The following is a 13,960-nucleotide window of genomic DNA, read 5'->3' as shown; positions in this document are numbered from 1 at the left end:
AATACTTGGTTAACAGGATCCCAAGCATCAAGCAAATACTGCAGTAGTGAAATCTGTGCTCTCATGCTAGAGATACGGAAAAACTTCAGTAAACCACAGTCTCGCAATGCGCCCACCGTAACAGGATCATGAAGGGCAATCATATCTTCTTCTTCATGTTCTCGTTCTCGCCATGTTAGGGCCATCTTGTTCAAGAATCCCTGCAAAACAAACAAGAGGATGAGTCAGCTCCTGAAATTGATGAAAAACTGGCAAAAATTTCATCAAAATCTGTGAAAAATTGTTGCTTTTATGCCCCAAAGCAGGTGCCCAGTGTACTACCTGCGTTGGGGGACAAGCTGCCTTCAAGCAGCTTGGATCCCAACGCAGTTTTCGAATGGGGAACCTGCGTTGATCAGAGGGCGCCCTGGCAAAACCCCAGAGGCTCAATAGAGCAGCAAAACAGGCATAAAACAGGAAAATGAAACCATGAAAATGAAGAGCTAAGGTTTAGCTCCTACCTGGTCCAAACGGCGCCGAAAATCGTCCGCAGAATCTCCCGGAATCAGCTGATGAAAATCGAGGGGAAAGAGGCTCCTCCAAAGCTCCAACAAGCAAAATGCAAATGAAATGGTAAAATGAGAGGTAAAACCCTTTTTATTTGCTTTCTTACGTAATTCAAGGTAAATATTGATGTGTTAATCTCATTTTCAAGTAAATATTACCCATTTCTAACTAGTTTGTTGCAGCAAATTGAAAATGCGGTGCTATCAATGAAAAAGAGAAGCTAATTATGGTAAAAAATCAAAAGTAAACCATATAATCGAGCAGTTTTAGCAATGTTCATGCTCGTTAAAAAATAAACGCAAGAATCGAGCAGTTTTGTACAGAGTTCATGCTCGTTAAAAAATAAACACAAGTTGTGAGCAATCTTTCCCTACAGTTCAAGCTCATCCAGAAAAAATGAACCGGTAAACAACCTCGAGAAATGTAACCTTTGAAAGCCATATTAAAAGCCCTTGGTCGTGTTTATATGCCATCACCTCCATCCGTTCATTTGGCCAATCGTTCACCTCCATATGTTTGTTTACCCATTTTGAGGAACAGCTGCGAAGAGTGATTTCACTTAGCCATCCTTGTGACACTGCCGTGATTGGAGAATTCCAACCTGTACCTGGAATCTGCTGTTATCCCTGTTCATCACTCGTTCCTCAAAAGACGAGTCTTCTTTGAGCTCTTTTCACTGACTCGTAAAATATGAAAAGTTTGCCGAGTTTTGGCCTTCCAGCTCGTTAAAGGACAAGAAGAGCTATCCCTCCTCTAGATTTTAATCTTTTTGGACCTGAGGGATTATTACACAAAAAGATCGAGCGCTTGTTTTGTTCGGCTCGTTAAAGAAATCGAAAAGTCATCCCTTCTGTATTGTTTTATACTTTTTCGGACTTAAGGGATTAGAAGACGAAAAAGGAATTTTGGAGTTAACTTTTCGTACCTTTTCAGACTCTCTAAAAATGAAAAGGACCGAGTTTTCTTTGTCGTTAGACTCGTTAAAATGATTAAATAGCGACAAACTTGTCTTTAGACGAGAACGAGTTTCCCTATCGCTAGGCTCGTTAAAACATAGCGATGGGCTTGCCCGAAGGGCAGGTTATAGAACAAGCATATGTTATCCTCCTCAAGCTTGACAAAAATAAAGAGGTACTGGTCAGCAATGACTGGGGAAAAATTGGGAGAACCTCACAGCATTAATGGTAGCAAGTCGCTCTTGAACATGACACTTTGTCCTCCGTATCACATCGGGTTGGGTTGTTTCATTCACCGGTCTCATAACCATGGTCTTCGCCACACCATCCACAATTGGGGTAATGCTACCAATCCATCACATCAGTGTCGTTATATGTTCAAGAGATGTGGTTCTGTAAAGAGTCAACCGTGTTCCACCCACTGCCATACATTATCCTTCATCCACTTCATGACCGCCACCCTGAATCATACATCACAGTTTGTTTTCACCTCATCACAATCACTAGCTCCGTTCCGTGTCACTGATGTGGGATTCATTAAGGCCCTCCTTTGACGGATCGCTCCTTGTCGACATCAGCTCATTATCCAAGGAGTTGATCTAGGAACACCCCCCTCAGTACTTTGAAGCTTGCATGCCTCAATGGCAAGTTTCTCACTTCCGGCGACAGGTATACATCAATGACCTTCGACCAGAAGATTTTGCATGGTGGTCGACGCCAAGTCCTTTATTCCCACCATGTGGATTGTACTGCCGTACCTTGAGGGTCATCATCCTTATCGGTGACTCCTCTCGCGCTTGTTAACGGTTTATATCATTGACCGGTAATCAAGCGATGTCTTTCCATGTTCGACTTCAAGAAATTCTCACATGGATCGACTTGTACATCGAGTGAAGATCGGAAGAGATTGAAGACCCCGGATCTAGTTTCATCCATCCGGGCTGCGATATATATTCAGGACATAAAGACATTTGATATGTACACCATTACAGCAGATGATCATCCTTCTCAAAGGATGATAATTTCAGCAGAGAATTATCAGTCTACAATCAGACGATCGTCTGTTCTATGTACCAAAATGTATTTATAAAGCTGAGCATGGGAATGCCCGCCCCAGCTAGATCATGAAAAATGTATGAAAAATAATGTATTGTATTGTATCTTATTACAGGACACTTCTCAGCAGATTGAATGAACTTCGGATCCTCTCAATAAAGCATTTCACCCGATAAACGACCTCATACTTTAGGGGGCATCTGTTATAGACAATTTTGTGCCTTACAGCAACAAGCATGAATTGTCAATAATCCAAGGGATCCAAAGTTCCCTAAACATGATGTGCCTACCCCTAGAGGAACAAGGTCAGCAAACCAACAGCTCTCAGATCAGTTCTCCACCTGAAAACACTCAAAAACAAGCAATCCTGAAATCAAAGCAGGTGCTCCACTAGGTTTCTGCGCTGAAACTCAGTTGCTCCATGGTGTACCTGCATTGCAAAGCAAGTGGGACAAAGGCCACCTGCGCTGAGCGAGAAGGGACAAGTGGCACAGCGAGTCATTGCTTTGGAATCTTCCAAAAATGACACTTGGGTCAGGTATTTCGCCTTGTGATGAGTCAGAGGCTCTGTTTCTCCAAGTGGAAGCAAAGTTCTCCAAGTGGACTCAAGAACTGAAGATCAACTAAAGATTAACTGAAGAGAGAGAGGACACAAGGCAGCTACACATCAGTTGCAAGCTGACTCATCCTTTCTCAATTCATCTATATATTGAGCTCTCTCCTATGAGCTCAGGAGGCTGGAATTTTGTGCAAAGTAATGATATGCTGTTGGTTTCACTATTGAGTTATTGGGTGATTGTTTGAGAGAGGTGAAGAAGAGCAATTCTTTCTGCTAGGAGGTGTTGCTGGGTTGGAGCCTTCAATGGTTGTAATACTCTCAGAACCTTTATTTCTTCATTAATAAAAGCTATTGAGGTTCTTCTATGTGCTCTTGTTTCAATTATATATTGTGATGATTGCATGTTTGGTTTACACTAATCCATGAACCAGTTATGATTGCATGCCTCTTGTAGTTTCCTTCTTTGTTATTTTGCAGGATCTCATCGTAGCTGGGCGAGCAGAAGAACAAAGAGCTAGGAGCAAGCGGCCAAAGAGAAGAGTTTGGATTTGACATTAAGCGCAAGGCAACGGTTAGTGCTTTCTCCATTCTCTTTCGCTTTCATAAAGAAGTAAACCTTAGGTAGTTTGTTTTACAGTTGTTGCTAAGGAACTGTCACCCTTAGAGTGGGATAGGGTCATCCGAGTCGGATACTTTTCCCTACAACACTACCGCGAGAAATAGAGATGGCAGTGATTGGCGTGTCATGAAATGATTACAATATTTCGGTAATCCCCCCCAAATGCGGCTGAATGATATGGTTGGTGGTACGACGCTTTCGGCAGTCGTATCAATATCTCCTCATTAACTACAATTTAATATTCACACTAAAACACACATACCTTTATATTTACCTTTGGTTGTTGCGCTGAAAAGTATTATCTCATCCTTAATAGATCGATGATAATTATAAAAAGGGTTTGTAAAATATGAGGGTTTTTATACACAAGGTTTTCATTATTCACAGGAAGTAGTAGTGAAGGAACATAATTATCAGGATGAATGGCTGATTCCTTTAATGAAGAATGATATGTTTCTATCAGGGTAATAGTTCATTCTCGGGAACAAAAATGGGGGAAATTGGTGCTTTTTAGGAAAAATGGAAAAGATTGGTGTTTAAGCAGTGGGATTTGGTGTTTCAGCAACGGGAAATGATGTTTCAGCAACGGGAAATGGTGTTTCGGCAACAGGAAATGGTGGAGAAAAATGTAAGAGGGAATGAATTATGATCTGAAGTGACATGGCAATGCTTCCCAAGCCGCAAATTAGTTCTTCTTATATTGGAATTTTTCTTCTCAGCCACCCTCCGAAGCTAAGATCTGCAAAATAATTAATTGTAACATGGCAACCCTTGACAGGGATTATTAGTTAAGAAATCTAATCTAAAAATAAATACATAAACAGAAAATTAAGTGCATTGAGGGATAGCAGCTTCCCCAAAAAGACATAGTGTATGTTTGTCATGCAAGTAGCTTTGAAATCCTCTTTAGAAATAGGTTGTTGATACAAAAGGAGTCAATACCCATTCACTAATAATGGTGTTCTAGAATCATCAATCGTTAGGAGTCTGACTGTTCCATTTGGAAAAACAGTATCTACTTCATAAGGTCCTAGCCACCTTGTTCTTAATTTACCTTGAAAATTTTCAAAACGGGACTCATACAGTAGAGCCCAATTACCTTTTTGGAACTGCTTATGCTTAATAGTTTTGTCATTCCACCTGGTTCTTTGTTGTTGTATCATGGTTGTTTGATGGATGGCATCCAACCTCTTTTCATCTAATTCCTGAAGCTGCTGCAACCTAGCTGTCTGTGCATCAGTCAAGTCAAGGTTAACAGCTAAAGCAGTCCTTAAGGTTTTGATTTCAAATTCCACAGGAAAAACAACATTTTTACCATAAACTAATTCATAAGCTGAAATCCCCGTAGTGTTCCTCCAAGTAGTTCTGTAAGCCCATAATGCTTCAGGCAACCTTTGAAACCAGTCCCTTCTATTTTCCTTTACTGTTTTTGTTAAAATGGCTTCTATGACTTTATTCGTACTTTCCACCTGCCCATTTGCCTGGGGGTGATAAGGTGTAGTCATTTTATGCTTAATGTGATATTTCTGGAGTGTATCTTTGAAGCCATGAGAGTTAAAAGGAGGTCCTCCATCTGTGACTAGCTCTCTAGGCAAACCAAACCTAACAAATATTTCTTCAAATAAAAAGGTTAACATTGATTCTTCATTAGCTTTGAGGAGTGCCTTAGCTTCTACCCATTTAGTCATATAATCTGTGCAAACCAGTATATAAACTCTTTGAGTGGATGGAGGATTGATGGGACCTATAAAATCTAGCACCCATCTTTCAAAAGGTTCAAGTATTACTTGGGGGTTGAGTGGCATTTCATCCCTGTGATTAGGCTGGCCCATTCTCTGACAGCTATCATAGGCCCTAACATATTTCTTTGCGTCCTTGAAAAGTGAGGGCCAATAATAACCCATTCTAAGAACTTTGTGTGTTATTCTTTTATCCGCAAAATGCCCTCCACAAGGGCCATCATGACAAGCCTTCAATATATCATAAACTTCATCTTCTCTGATGCATCTCCGAATTTCCTGATTGAGTCCTGTGTGAAAAAGACACCCGCTTATCCAGCTGTACCTAGCACTTTGCTGAACGATCTTTCTTTTCTCTCTGTGCGATAGGTGTGATGGTAGTTTCCCTGCAACTAAGTAATTGGCAATGTCTGCATACCAAGGTGAGTGAGCAGATACTGCAAATAAATATTCGTCAGGAAAAGAATCATCCATTGGAATATTTTCATCAGTTTTTAACTGAGAAAGGAAATCAGCAACTACATTTTCTTTACCTGGTCGATCTACAATTGTGATATCAAATTCTTGTAATAATAATAACCATCTGGTAACTCGAGCATTTGTAACTGATTTGTTCATTAAATATTTAATGGCCGAGTGATCAGTATGAACAAAAGTAGTGTAACCGGTAATATAATTTCGAAACTGATTAATAGCATAAATAACTGCTAAGAATTCTCGGTAACTGTATAATTAAGTTCAGCAGGGGTCATATTTTTACTAATAAAATAGATAGCATAGGGAAGATTGTTTTCTTCTTGACCCAAGACAGCTCCAATTGCAGTATCTGAAGCATCAAAGGATATATGAAAGGGGAGTGCCTAGTCAGGTCCTCTTAAAATGGGAGTTGTAGAAAATTGATGTTTAAGTTCATTAAATGCTTTTTGACAACCATCAGTCCACTTAAATTCAGCATTTTTCATAAGTAACACAAACAAAGGAGAAGCTATTTTAGAAAAATCCTTGATAAATCTTCTATAATATCCAGCATGTCCTAAAAAACTTCTTACATCAGTTTGTGTTTTAGGGATAGGAAGAGTCTGAATTACTTGTACTTTAGCCGGATCAACTTGAATTCCTAGGAATGAGATGAAGTGTCCCAATACAATACCTTGATTCATCATCATATGGCATTTTTCAGTACTTAAGGCAAGATGTGCTTCTATACATCGTTTAAGTACTTTTTCAAGGTTCTGTAATGCATCTTCAAAAGTCACACCATAAGGAGTAAAGTCATCCATAAATATTTCTAAGGAATCATTAAGCATATCAGAAAAAATCCCTATCACAGCTCTTTGAAATGTTGCTGGGGCATTACATTGTCCAAATGGAAGAACTCTATAAGCAAAATTCCCCCATGGACTAGTAAAAGTGGTCTTGTCCTGATCTTGGGGTGCAATCTTGATCTGATTATATCCACTAAATCCATCAAAAAAGGAAAAGAATCTCTTACCTACCAAATTGTCTAGTACCTGATCAATAAATGGTAAGGGGAAATGGTCTTTCTGAGTGGCCTTATTTAGAGCTCTATAATCTACACACACTCTCCATTTCCCATTTTTCTTGGGTACAATTACTAATGGAGAAACGCATTCACTATCAGATATAAGATATATAAATCTTGCATTCAAAAATTTTTGAAGTTCTTCCTTCACAATTTCCCTTAAATTGGGATTCATTCGTCGTTGGGGTTGACAGACTGGGCGAGATCCTTCTTTAATATAAATATGATGAGTACATAATTTAGGAGAGATTCCCTTCATATCTGTGTAATCCCATGCGAATGCTTCTTTATTCTCACGGAGTAGCTTCATTAAATGTTGTGTTTCAACATCTGTTAGGTTAGGGTTTATATTTAATGTTTTGCCAAGCTCGATTTCTATTGTTATACCTTTGGAGGAGATACCAGCTAATGTCTGAGATAAATTTTCAGTTCTAAGGTTTTGCTGGGATTCAGATTCCAAGATTGTATTCAAGTGATCATGTATTTCAGAGTTAACCAAAGAAGGTTCAGAAATAAAGTTACTAATTAATTCATCTTCGGTTGAATCTTTAAAAGTTAAATCTTGTCCAATAGTCAAGATGGGTTGGGTCTCATCATCCTCATAATCTAACCATATAGAGTTATCATTATTAATCATAGGTGTAGCATGAGGGTAAAGAGTAAGCTGCTTGGTTTCACATCCATTAGAAATTGTCATTGAACCTGATCTACAGCTGATGAAGGCATCTGCTGTAGCCAGCCAAGGTCTCCCTAAAATCAATGGATGACCCCCCAACTTTGTTTTAGTCTGTAATACAACAAAATCAGCTGGGTAGTTCCAAAATTTGACTGAAATTATTAGGTCTTCAATGACTCCTTCAGGTTTGATTGTGGAGCGGTCAGCTAGCTCTAGAATGGTTGGGGTTTCCCTAATTACATTCTTTAACTGTAGTAACTGTGCGGTTTCAAGTGTCATGATGTTTATTGCAGCACCCAGATCTACTAGAACTCTAGAAACAAAAGTTTTTCCAACCTGCACTGTGACCGTAGGATGACCAGGGTCACCATATTTCACAGGAGGGTTTTTTTTCTGACATTAGAGCAACTAGATCACCCATCACATGAACTGTGAGGGGATCTTTAGCTTTTCTTCCAGGTTTCTTAATACAAATATCTCTGACAGTTCTAGCATAAATTGGTACATCTCTCAGTGCTTGTAAGAGTGGAATTTTAACATATAAATTCTGCAGTTCTCCTAAAAGATTAAAAGCGGGTGGCTCAAGTGTTTTGGTAAGAGCCAGACGTTCAGGGAATGGTGGCTCTACTGCTTCAGCAGTATTATTAGAGGATGATTCAAATGTTTCAGAATTGTTATTAGATGACTTTTCTTTTCCAGTTTCTTCTTTATCAGAATCAGAAGAAGTAATGTCATCAATAATGGGTTCAACTATTCTCCCAGAGCGTAAATGAATATCATTACATTGCATAGGGGAAACAGGCTAGTTTTGAATATCAATTACCTGCAGAGCTTTATTGTTATTTGGGTTGGGGTTAGGTTGTACAGGCAACTAGGGTCTCATTGTCTGATTATTTGGTGGAGCATTTGATGGTAAGGAGAGAGATTGCTGATACTTGAGGAAATTGGTTTGGAAATGGGATCTGTTGAGCTGTCCAATTTGGGTTCCATTGATTAAAATAGGATTGCTATAGAGCCCAAGGATTCCATATCGTAGGATCAACAAAAGGAGGATTTGGTTGCTGCATGGGTGGGAAATTCATTTGATTAAAGGGTGGGTACTGCATTTGATTGAAGGGCGGGTAATTTGCTTGACAAGGAGGATGATTATTCCAATGATTAAATGGCATGTTAGAATTCGTACCTTGTCCTCGTGGTTGTCGTTGCCTCCTCTGTGTCAGCAGGTACACTGCTTCAGCTTCTTCTTCAGTTGGTTGCAGTGCTGCTTTTATTCCTGGCAAAGAAGGGCGTTGTTGAGTCTCATGGTCCTTTTCACAAATAGTGCAAATTGGTACCTTGTCCAGTGGGCATTCCCTTAGTGGGTGTTTTTCTCTACATTTAGAGCAGAAAATAGCTAGAGCAGCTTCTACTTCTTCCTGCTTCTTTTTAACCTGCAAGGTATCAATTTGTGAAGCAAAAGAGCTTAACATTTCAGTTTTAAATTTTTCAAGTAAGTTACCTATTTCGGCCCATGTTGCTCCTCCACTTGCTGATTTCTGGACTCTTGAGTATGTACTATCCTTGCTTTTTGGTCTGCTTGCTGCTCCTCTTGAACATCTCTTACAGAGGTTGACAATCTCATCATATGATTCCTTAGATATATCCCCTTTTCCAAGCATATTCAACATATCTAAACAATCATCTCGTACTCCTTTTAGCAGTATTGATTTAAGAATATCCTTACTCATATCCGGATGATCAGATCGCTGCAAATTATACTGTAGTCTTTCCACGAAGTCCTTCATACTTTCGTCTTCCTTCTGAACCATCTTAAATAATTCCTCCTTCCTTTCTCTTGTTTGGCAATAATCTTGGTATTTGGCCAGAAATTTTTCCTTCATCTGGTCCCATGTCGTAATCACATGAGCTCCCAAGCTCATAAACCATCTTAGTGCATTCCCTTTTAATGTAGCTGGAAACAACTTCAATTTCTGAGCAGCATTAACATAGTCATAGCTTCTACACAATATATCAAATTCAAAAAGAAACTCATCAGGATCTTTTGAGGATAAACCATGGAAATTGGGTAATGCTGAAAGTGGGATATTCTTCATAGGAGTTGCTCCTCTGGGGAGTTCCCCAATAGGGAATTCCAGGGTGGAGAGAGAATTCTCTCCCCTTCCTTCTACTCTGCGACCTCCACCGAAAAGTCCTTCATTTTTATCCTCCATTGGTTGTTTTCCTGATGCGCTTGCCCGGTCTTTGGTGTTTTCTATTGGACTTTCAATGTCCTGCACTGGTTCCTCCACTTTAGTCTCCTCTATTGGCTCCTCGATATTTTCTACTAGTCCTTCAACTTCTTCCACCGGTTCCTCATTATATTCTGATGGTCCTATAACCCTCTCTGGTCCCACTACTTCCTCTGTCTGATAGTTTGTTTGGAAAGAGTGGTGGGTCTGTGGGCTTCGAGAGCTTAACCTCTGGGATGTCTCAGCTTTTGAAATAATATCGTCAATGTAAGTTTTTCTTCCTCCTCCTTTGCCCTTGCCGCCTGTAAGGTTAGCCTTCCTGCGTCCTCTCATGCATCCTGCATATCTAAAAGAAAATTGTTAATACTTTTAAAATCTTCGGTCGCCTTCTTGGTCACTTTAATTGTTTATTAATTAAATAGTCGAGTGCCACATAAATTGTCAACCTGGGAAAGTCCGATTATTTCAAAGGTGACTACGTACTCTATGTACTTGATTTTAATAGCATTAAAAGTTGTAGTATAAACAATTCATTCTCTGTTAAACCCTTACTCTGTGTTACAGCAGTTATAGTCTATTGCAGGAATGGAATAAGAACAGATAATTAATTAAAGAGAATAAATCTGCAAAAGGAAGTGATGGCTGTCCAGTAACAAAAGATCAGGACCCTATCCCCAGAGTAGGAACATTCAGCACCTGCTTCTGTTATCCAGTTCGCCAATACACTCTGTAAATCCTAGTCACCACTGAGGCACTCATATACAGCATCAATCAATTAGAAGAAAAACAGAGTCTCAGCAAAAGTAAAATATCATCAGAAGCAATACTCGTGAATAAGGTATGAACAGAAATCACACAAAACACACAACAGAAAGAAGAAGGGTGAATCTTGTGATGAAGGTGGGCCCTGTCCTTCTCACAAGATTCCCCAGGACAAGGAAACTAAGATGAAATACTCAGAACAGAACTTTATTCATATATCAATATACCATATTACAAGAAAGATTCAGTCTCGTCCTTCCACTACAATTCCTGTGTTACAGCTTGTTCATCCTCTCTCCCATATATCCCCTCTAATGTAGATGTCTCCTCTTTATAGAGGAGACATCTATTACAAAAGATTTTCATTGTACATTCTAGTTCGACCCTTTGTACAAAAATAGGGAAATCAGTTCCCGTTGATAGAATGTTGTTACAGTAATGTGGATCATGATCGTTAAGACCAATGTAACCGTTTATTCAATAATTGATCGGATTCCTTTGCTGTTGCAGATCTGATACGCAAATCTCAACTGTCTCCTCAAGGTTCGCATGCTGTCCTTGTTGTTTCATCTTCGAGGTTCGTGCTGTTTCCGCTGTTTCAGCAATTGCAAAATATGGTCCTGCTAGCTTTAGGCAGTTTCAACAATTGTTCAGCAACTTAGTCAACTTCAAGGATCAATTATAAAGATAGCATGATTATGTGTTGAATAATTAAACATATAGCAATGAGGAGAGTTACTGTATACCTTTGGAATGATTAAGTCAAAACACTAGCAAAGGCTTTCAACTATGGGTTGAAAAGGGTAATATTATGACAAAATATAAGGTCAAAAATAGACAATATGGGTTCCTAACAAAACCATATTCAGGTCACCTTGGATATCATAAGACATTGACTACGGTGAATAAGTTCTACTACTGACCGAACTTGAAGAAAGAAGTGACAGAGTTTGTGGAAATATGCTTGAATTGTCAGCATGTAAAGGCAAAGTGTAAGCATCCAGGTGGGTTACTTCAACTGATCTCAATTCCACAGTGGAAATGGGAGGTCATTTACATGGAATTCATCATAGGTTGCCAAGAACACCTAGAAAGAATGATTCCATCATGGTTGTGGTGGATAGGTTGACTATGGTAGCACACTTCATTCCAGTGAAATTTACATATTCAGCTAGTGATGTAGCACAAGTTTTCATCAAATATGTAGTGAGGTTGCATGGTGTTCCGAAGAAGATTATGTCAAACAGGGATGTTAAGTTCACTTCTAGGTTCTAGAAAGAGTTATTTATAGGTTTGGGTACAGAGTTTGCCTTCAACACAACTTATCATCCATAGATAGATGGATAGACATATAGAGTCAACATGATCTTGGAGGATATGTTGAGGATGTATGTGATGCATTAGCAGCAGAAGTGGGAAGAGTATCTTCCACTGGTGGTGACCCAACATATTTTACTTATAGATGCATCAGAATTAAATGAAACAAAGCTTATAAACCATGGAACTTAAAAGAACATAAAACAATGACACAAATATTTGATTACAGAGTTCGTCCAATTTGGAATACGTCTTCGGGCCCTGCTCATAGTGGGGAGGCCTTCTTTCATTAAGTGGCATAAAAAGAGATAAAAGTACAAGAAAAATTCATTTACAATCCTTATACCTCCAAGATAGAAAATGGATGAAGAATGGAGAGCCCAGCTTCAGAAACAGATAGTACCACTGAAAGCTTGGCGAAAAATCGTGCAAAAATTCCTATCCGAACACCCAATTCAGATAATCAGGCTTTCTACACCTTCTCGGAACCTCCCTGCTGCTTAAGGCAAGGTTTCAGCCCCTGCTGCTAGGCTGGGTTACTGCTGTGTACAATGTTCTGAACTATCGGCCAGTATCCTCCACTTTTCCTCTGCAGACAATCCAATATATATATGCTAGTGGCTAACTCCTCAATTTTCGGGCAGTTCCAAACAAATGACAAGTTTTTTAGGGTGGGTTTGTTTTAGGCACAGATTATTGGGCCCCTGAATAGTATGCAACAACAACCCTTTCAAACATGGAAAAACAGTCACGAACTATTTACCGCATTAAACCTCAAACGACGGATGAATACGAAGGATCGACGCTTACTCCTTAACCGGTGGCTTTATTCGCGCTTGATAACCCATCACAAATCGCAATCGACATTTTCCATCAGAGTACAGACCCATGCCTTTACAATAGGCACCCTGTGATGAACACAGATCTGATAGGGTATTAAACACAACATATAATATATCGGGTCTGGAAGCTCATATCGCAATCGACAGGAACCAAGGTCGGTACAATATGCGATTGTTTCCCCTCTGTGAATTGTGATTGCGATATAGAAAATCACAACATGATTCTGCGATTGCGATATATCGCATCGCAACCTGGGTTGCTCTGGGGACCGATTCTTTTAACCTTTCACTTTTTGTGATGTGTGATTGCGATATTGCAAATCGCAACCTAACTCTGCGATTGCGATATATCGCATCGCAACCCTGACTCTCTTGGGGCTGATTTTATTTAATTCCGACTACTTCCTTCTATGATTTGTGATATGTGGGGCCAATGGAGGCCTACCACTTGGTGCTTCCCCATTCCTTGAGAGTGTTTTCCACCGCATCTTCCTCTTGCCACATGTCCAAGTCAAACTTGATCTTTTACTTGCTATATCTTCCTCATATGAACTCAGATTTGAGCGTCATTCGCACCGTTGGAATTAGGATGACAAGCAATTCGATCCAATGATAATTTTATATATTTACTGCCACTTTGATTTTTGAGCCCTCTTACCATGCCACTGGTACTTTTTAGAGATCCACCTGGATCAATCCTCCCCACTGAGAGATTTTGGACCGCCAAGAGCCTTTTCAATCAATTGGCAAGTGAGGAAATTTCTCCCTCACTTTCTCTTTCTCCATCCATCGAGATTTAATTGGATGCATTCCTTTGAAGCCAACACGAATGTACTCCACATCTCCCTGTCGTGAAGTTATGGTTTTCCTATCGAGAATGATATCTTCGGGCAACTTATCTAGATACTCTTGTGCAAAATTGCCCACTTTAGGAATCTGTGCAACATCTTCAGTATCCATAATCAATGGAGGTTCATAAAGCTTCAGGTTTTGAACATTTACTACTGAGTATATTTGCATATAAGTAGACAAGTCATGACGAAAATAATTGTCTCCAATCTTTGCCAATATGGTGAATGGACCATATCGAATGGGTCTCAATTTCTTCCCTTCTCCC

The sequence above is a fragment of the Pinus tabuliformis genome, chromosome 8 (assembly GCF_031772625.1).
Source record: "Pinus tabuliformis cultivar Carrire ecotype Pingquan chromosome 8, CPIR1, whole genome shotgun sequence".
NCBI classification, from domain to species: Eukaryota; Viridiplantae; Streptophyta; class Pinopsida; order Pinales; family Pinaceae; genus Pinus; species Pinus tabuliformis.
This window is presented reverse-complemented; position numbering follows the sequence as displayed.